Here is a 6,979-nt window from a genome sequence, read left to right as displayed (position 1 = left end):
TATCTTAAAGATTTGAAGAACAACGAGAAAAGGTTCAGAAAAGAATTAACCAAATTTCTACATACTCATACCTTCTACACAATTGATGAATTGTTTATGCTTGTGAATTGAATTATTCTACTTAAATGACATGTACAATTTTATATAGCTCAACTAAAATATGTTTTTATATTGACTTAATCTGTTTACTATGTATTGTATTTTTTGTTTAGCATAACTGATGAATTGTATGTACTGTAAATTGAATAGTATACTGTATAGGTCAACTGATGAATTGTTTAAGCTTATAAATTGAATTAATCTACTTCATATGAATTGTATAGCTTAACGAAAATAAGTTTGTAAATTGAACTAATTTGATTGTATATGTTTGTATAGTTTGGCTGATGAATTGTATATGTTCTTAAATGATTACTAGTCAGTGTAGCTCTACTGATGAATTGTATACAGACCTACTGTAAATTGAATGGTAATATGTATAGCTCAACTGATGAATTGTTTATGATTATAAATTGAATTAATCTACTTGATATTAATTGCACAAATTTGTATAGCTTAATGAAAGTATGCTACTTTGTATTGTATATATTTGTATAGATTTGGCCGATGAATTGTACATGCTTTAAATTGAATAGTAATCTATATAGCTCTACTGATAAATTGTTTGTGTTTGTAATTTGAAGTAGTTTGCATGATATGTATTATCAATTTCTGTATATCACAACTGGTTGAATTGTTTATGCCTTAAATTTAATTAAATTGTTTTGTATTATAATATAGCTCAACTTATGAATGATCGTTTGCGTTTGTAAATTTAATAATCTGATTGGCTATGTATTGTATACTTTTAGTAGAGCCATCGATGTTGGTCAGTCGACAGACTCGCTGGGCTGCTGATCCGGAGCTGCGTTCGGGCTTGGGTTGGACCCCCCTTTGGACTTTGGTTTCTTCGGAGGTTTTCCCCAGCCGTGGGACTGAAGCCGGATGGTCTATGGCGAGTCCTTGACATCAACCCCTTTGATTTGATTACCTGGTTGGGTTTTTCCGAGGTTTCCCCCACCGAAAAGGCAAATGCCGGGTAATATTTTGGCGAATCCTCGGACCTCATCTCATCTCACTACATCTCGCCAAAATGTAAAAAAAATGTAAAAAAAAATGTAAAAAATTGTACAAAATTGTAAAAATTGTAGAAAATTACTAAATTGTAAAACTATAAAAATTTGTAAAAATTGTAATTGTAATATTGTAAAATGTTGACATGTTCCACATCTTAAAGCTTCATTGCTCATGTAAGATCTATGGAATAAAATAAATGAATGAATGAATGAATAATTACACAGCTGTTGACTACAAGGACAGAATACAACACTTTGTTTTCGTACATAAAGTTATAAAGACATGGTAGCCGACTAAAAAAAAAAAATAACATAACATTTAAAACATATGGTATGTAATTTCTGTTCTATTACATAATAAAAAAAACATCATTAATTTTTATTTTTACTTTTCTTAATGCACAGTTATAATAATAATAATAATAATAATAATAATAATAATAATAATAATAATAATAATAATAATAATATATATTACAATTTCATAAATAAAGAAGATATATATTGGCAGTACTGAAACCTGGAAACCCCGCAGTGGGTTAGTAAAATGTTGGAATCGCATCTTTACCAAAGTGTAATTTAAACTTCGCATTAAACCTCGCTCTCCAAATCAGTACTTATATGGGTAGTTTCCAACAAATAATGCTACAACATTTTTGTCGTTTTTTGATAACAGAGAAGATAGTACAAAAACTTGTGCTTGTCAGACTTAACCTCAACAAACGACATACAGACATTGTAACTAAACCACTCATTACCATTTACGACTTTAACCTTTGTATAAAATCAGCTGATCAATGAATTAATAATAGTATGCGTACTTTATGACTTTGTAGAATGTTTATAAAACAGAATTAGTCAACTAATGGTGAAATAAAGCATAAAGCGGGAATGAATATTACAGATTATTAAATACTTACTATAACATTACAGATGATTGGCCAGTCTTACAAATGTTGATATTAAAGTTCGCGCCACCGCAAGGATTTCAATTTCCATGCGCCCCCCTCCAACCACGTGAGAGTTTCAAGTACCAACTTCATCCAACGAAGTTCCAAGTATAACATAAAGAACAACGAGAACAGTGTAACTGCAGCTGTCGTTGGTTCATCGGAACAAGCTCCGACGTTCCGACTGTTATCTCGGAGTCGGAACATACCTTGTGCAACGCGGTACTGCGAGCCCGCAACAGCTGGGCAAGTGAGCAGCTCGGAGTCGGAACACTGTTATTTCGGAACAGGAGGTTCCGACCTACTGTTCATTTTTGCAACAGTTCCGAGACCGGAACAGTTCCAAAATAACGGTTGTGTTATTTTTTACCCATCTCTATTCAGTACTCTGTGACCCTGTGACTGATATTTTCTCCTCTAAGTCGTAGGTTTGCGCGTACGCATGATACAATAACAGCAATCGGGCGGTAGTTTCTCCATCTTATTATAAGTGATGTGATTACACGATTTAAATAACAACGCCATTGGTTACCAGTACTTATTCTTGTGTAAAATCCTGTCTGAACAACTGTTTTGTTTTGTAATTATTTTCCAATGTTTTTCCGAATACTTATGTTTAATTAATTTTTATTCTATGACTCAATATTATAATGTTTAATGTTTAAAATAATTTATCGATTATATTATATACAATAAAAAGGATTAATTTTGAAAACGATTAGGATAATCATATAACCTCAATTTCTCCATACCCAACTACATTTTAAAATGATCAACTAGTTAGTTCATTATCTAGAATATAATATCTTGGTGCATGAGGTTACTGTTCAGTAAGGTAAGTACTGTATTTATTTGTTAATGGTACATGTACATAATTTCTTTGTTGGATTTTCCCATATAAATCACTGATGTGTGGCGTGCATAGAGAAATCGTATTCACATTTCACTGCTCTTCAATAGTTCCTGCTAATTTTTATCGGTGTGACAAAATATCGGTGTAATTCATGCATATTGTGCTTACGTATCGATATAAAATATCGGTGTGACAAAATCACCGATAAAAGTCACAGATATTTAATTGTCACAGTCACAGTTGTCACAGATACTTGAAAATATCGTTTAAGCTCATCTCTAGCTCTACCACAGCGGTAATTTGCGTGATTTACGTACTGCTATTATGCGTCTGCTCTCCAACAACATGGCGGCAAGCGCAGCGTTCAATTTGCCCCAGTTTCCTCGTTTCGCGCAGCCGAGACTGTAGGGGCTTGTTCCAAACACGCTACAAAGAACATATTAAAGCTATAACCAGAGGACACAATACATCTACATACGCCGATCACATAACCAATACCCTAGATCATATATACTAACAGATAGCTCTTTTATATAGGCTTTAGGGTTTGCTGTCGAGGCCGGCTTGTTGTAGTTCAATAATCGTCAACAGATGGCACAATGACCAACACCGTCACGAGACCAAAGACGTTATATAGTGGCACGAGACACGAACTCTGAACCGGTCTGGTCGGTCTAAATCGATTATTATCGAGAATATCTCGTAAGCAACGGTATGTACTGTCGACAATTGATGACCATGGATAAATATTATTTGGCCTATATGACCTAGGCAAGTTCGGAACGAGGGAGTTCTAATTATAGTTGTCACGTGGGCGAAGCGGAGAGATAAGATAAAGTACGCCTTTGTACACAGTATAGAGAACATACAGTAAGGACACATAAGCTGTTTCGTGGGAACAAATTCTGAGTGCGCATGTCACAAAACCGGGTGTATTATCTGAAACCTCCACCAGATGGATCTGCATGTACGACAGTGCTGGCATAATTTAATATTCACTGAAAACATTACATTACTCATCTTTTAACAATTTGAAAGACATAAGGCAAAGGAATGGCAATATAACCATAATAATAATTACTTCCGTATGCAATCATCATGAAAATATTCACTAATTGACGCTAACGTTCAAGTCACTGTTTGAGGCTTATATTGGTAGAATTGATCCAAGTACAACGTAGTACATCATGGCGTCCGTTGCGGTGAAGTGCGAACATGAACGTCAACAATAAGTATTTTGACTTCCTAGCGACATAATATTAATGATAGATAATGATAATGGCTAAGAGCACAAAGATTGTATGTACAAAAAGAATGTAAAAAAAGTGTGTGTTATTGGTACTGCCTGATTTGTCTTGGTGTAACTTACTCTTCATCGCAAACTGAAACCGTTAAATTCGGAGTTGCGCTTGGGCGTGGGTTCGATCCCCGCTTGGACTGATTACCTTGTTGGGTTTTTTCTGAGGTTTCCGTACTTCAACGCGAATTCAGGTAATAAATGGCGAATTCTTGTCTTCGTCTTGTCAAATGCCACCTCGCTATCACCAATCCCATCGATGCTAAAAAAAAAACCTAGTAGTTGAAACAGCGTCGTTAAATAACTTCAAAAACACTCTTCATAAAAACTACAGAGCATTGTGACAAGATAAAACCCATTTCGCCACTTCACAACATTTGTTTTTCATTGACATACAACCTTTGTATTCTTACTCACTGCTGTCTAATAATGAAACGAAATTAACCTAAGCTACATTATTTCCCGATTATCTCTGATCACAGGTATTAAGTGGCAGCAATCTCAAAGAAAATGGATACTCAGAAAACAACAACACGAGGTGGTATTTGCGCTGTGAAATTTTGTTGCAATAATAAAAGGAACCTAAGTCAAAATATAAGCTTATTTCGTTTTCCAAAAGACAGAGATAGGTAAGTACAATGAGATGATCACACATCTTAAAAAAATTACGAACTTCTTCTTCAATCAAAAAAAAAAAAAAAAAATCTGATACATACTCAATTTAATTTCAGATGTAAAATATGGGTTCAAGCATGTGGCTGTGAACACTTATTCCGGATTATGAGGGATCTTAATGGCTCAATGTATAGGGTATGCAGTTTACATTTTCCACAAGAAATTATTACAAAAAAAGGCACTTCCAAAGTATCCCGATTAACTGCAGATGCTGTTCCAGTGCTAAACATACCTGAATTTCGAAATAATTCAGTACAACATGCACGTTCAGGTTAGTATTAATTTTTGGCAATTGTGAAAGTTTTAACAAAGATGCCAGTGAAAACAATTCCATTTCTGTGAGTTAACCTAAATAACAATTAATTCATCTCTTATTTCTAGATGGAGGACCGCATACTGGCCCATTCCACATTGTACCAGAATTTCAAGAGAGTGCAGTACAACCTACACGTTCTGGTTAGTATAAATTTTTGGCAATTGTGAAAGTTTTAACAAAGATGCCAGTGAAAACAATTCCATTTCTGTGAGTTAACCTAAATAACAATTAATTCATCTCTTATTTCTAGATGGAGGACCGCATACTGGCCCATTCCACATTGTACCAGAATTTCAAGAGAGTGCAGTACAACCTACACGTTCTGGTTAGTATAAATTTTTGGCAATTGTGAAAGTTTTTACAAAGATGCCGGTGAAAACAATTCCATTTCTGTGAGTTAACCTAAATAACAATTAATTCATCTCTTATTTCTAGATGGAGGACCGCATACTGCCCCATTCCGCATTGTACCAGAATTTCAAGAGAGTGCAGTACAACCTACACGTTCTGGTCAGTATATATTTTTGGCAATTGTGAAAGTTTTTACAAAGATGCCGGTGAAAACAATTCCATTTCTGTGAGTTAACCTAAATAACAATTAATTCATCTCTTATTTCTAGATGGAGGACCGCATACTGCCCCATTCCGCATTGTACCAGAATTTCAAGAGAGTGCAGTACAACCTACACGTTCTGGTCAGTATATATTTTTGGCAATTGTGAAAGTTTTTACAAAGATGCCGGTGAAAACAATTCCATTTCTGTAAGTTAACCTAAATAACAATTAATTCATCTCTTATTTCTAGATGTAGATCTACCTGGACCTTCGAATGTATACAACAAAGGGAGTAGATCTGAAGAATGTTCATTATCAGTGACAAATGTAAACACACAAACACCAACTGTGCTCAGTTCCAATACCTCTAGAAAGCGAAAACTAAAACGTAGCATCTGTACTTTAAAGAGAAAAAATAGGAAAATGGAAAAACAAATTGAAACCAATAACGAGAAATCTGTATTGTCAGATGTTACATGTGAAGACTTTAAAGTGTTATGCGAGAAATTCCTCCCTAAAAAATGTATTGATTTTGTTAAACAGCAGGCCGATCTTCATAACAAGACACCCCATCAAAGAAGATACTCCGAAGAATTTTTGAACACTTGTTTGAAAATATATTTTATGGGTCCTAAAGCTTACAGAGGTATGTCCAAAATATTTACATTGCCAACGAAAAGAACCTTGAACAGGATCACAGAAAGTATAGATTTTAAAGCTGGCTTAAACAATTTCATCTTTGAAGCTCTCAAAGAAAAGATTCTTACATTTTGTGACGCTGATAGAAATTGTTGCCTTTGTTTAGATGAAATGTCCATAAAATCTAATTTGTTTTATTGCATAGGGAAAGATGAGGTGGTGGGATTTGAAGATTTGGGGGAAGGAAAAAGTTTTAGGCCAGCTTTAAGTGTTTTGGTGTTCATGCTGAAAGGTATATATTACAACTGGCATCAGCCTCTTGCCTATTTCTTTGTTCATAATACATGTTCAGCCTCAAAACTGAAAGATTGGCTGTACACGGTTATTTCAAAAGTGAATGCTATTGGTTTGAAAGTTAGAATAGTTATTAGTGACATGGGAGCCTCAAACATTAAGCTAGCTAATGCCTTATTCAAGGATGAACCAGTATTTCTAGTTCAGAATGAAGAAATAATTTTTATGTTTGACACTCCACATCTTATGAAGGCGACAAGAAATAATCTTCTAACCAACACTTTT

The 6,979-nt window shown here is 34.4% G+C and overlaps 1 long non-coding RNA gene across 1 annotated transcript; it reads left to right on the top strand.

The window, feature by feature from the left end:
* Positions 1–4,083: 4,083 nt before the first annotated feature.
* Positions 4,084–6,700, top strand: LOC138707988 (uncharacterized). Its single transcript, XR_011334516.1, has 5 exons — positions 4,084–4,844; positions 4,947–5,161; positions 5,272–5,346; positions 5,457–5,901; positions 6,012–6,700. It is a non-coding gene; the product is annotated as an uncharacterized lncRNA (long non-coding RNA).
* Positions 6,701–6,979: the final 279 nt, after the last annotated feature.

This window comes from Periplaneta americana, chromosome 10, assembly GCF_040183065.1.
Source record: "Periplaneta americana isolate PAMFEO1 chromosome 10, P.americana_PAMFEO1_priV1, whole genome shotgun sequence".
Lineage (NCBI taxonomy): Eukaryota > Metazoa > Arthropoda > Insecta > Blattodea > Blattidae > Periplaneta > Periplaneta americana.
The sequence above is the reverse complement of the archived record's forward strand: the minus strand, read 5'-3'. Positions and strand labels throughout refer to the sequence as shown.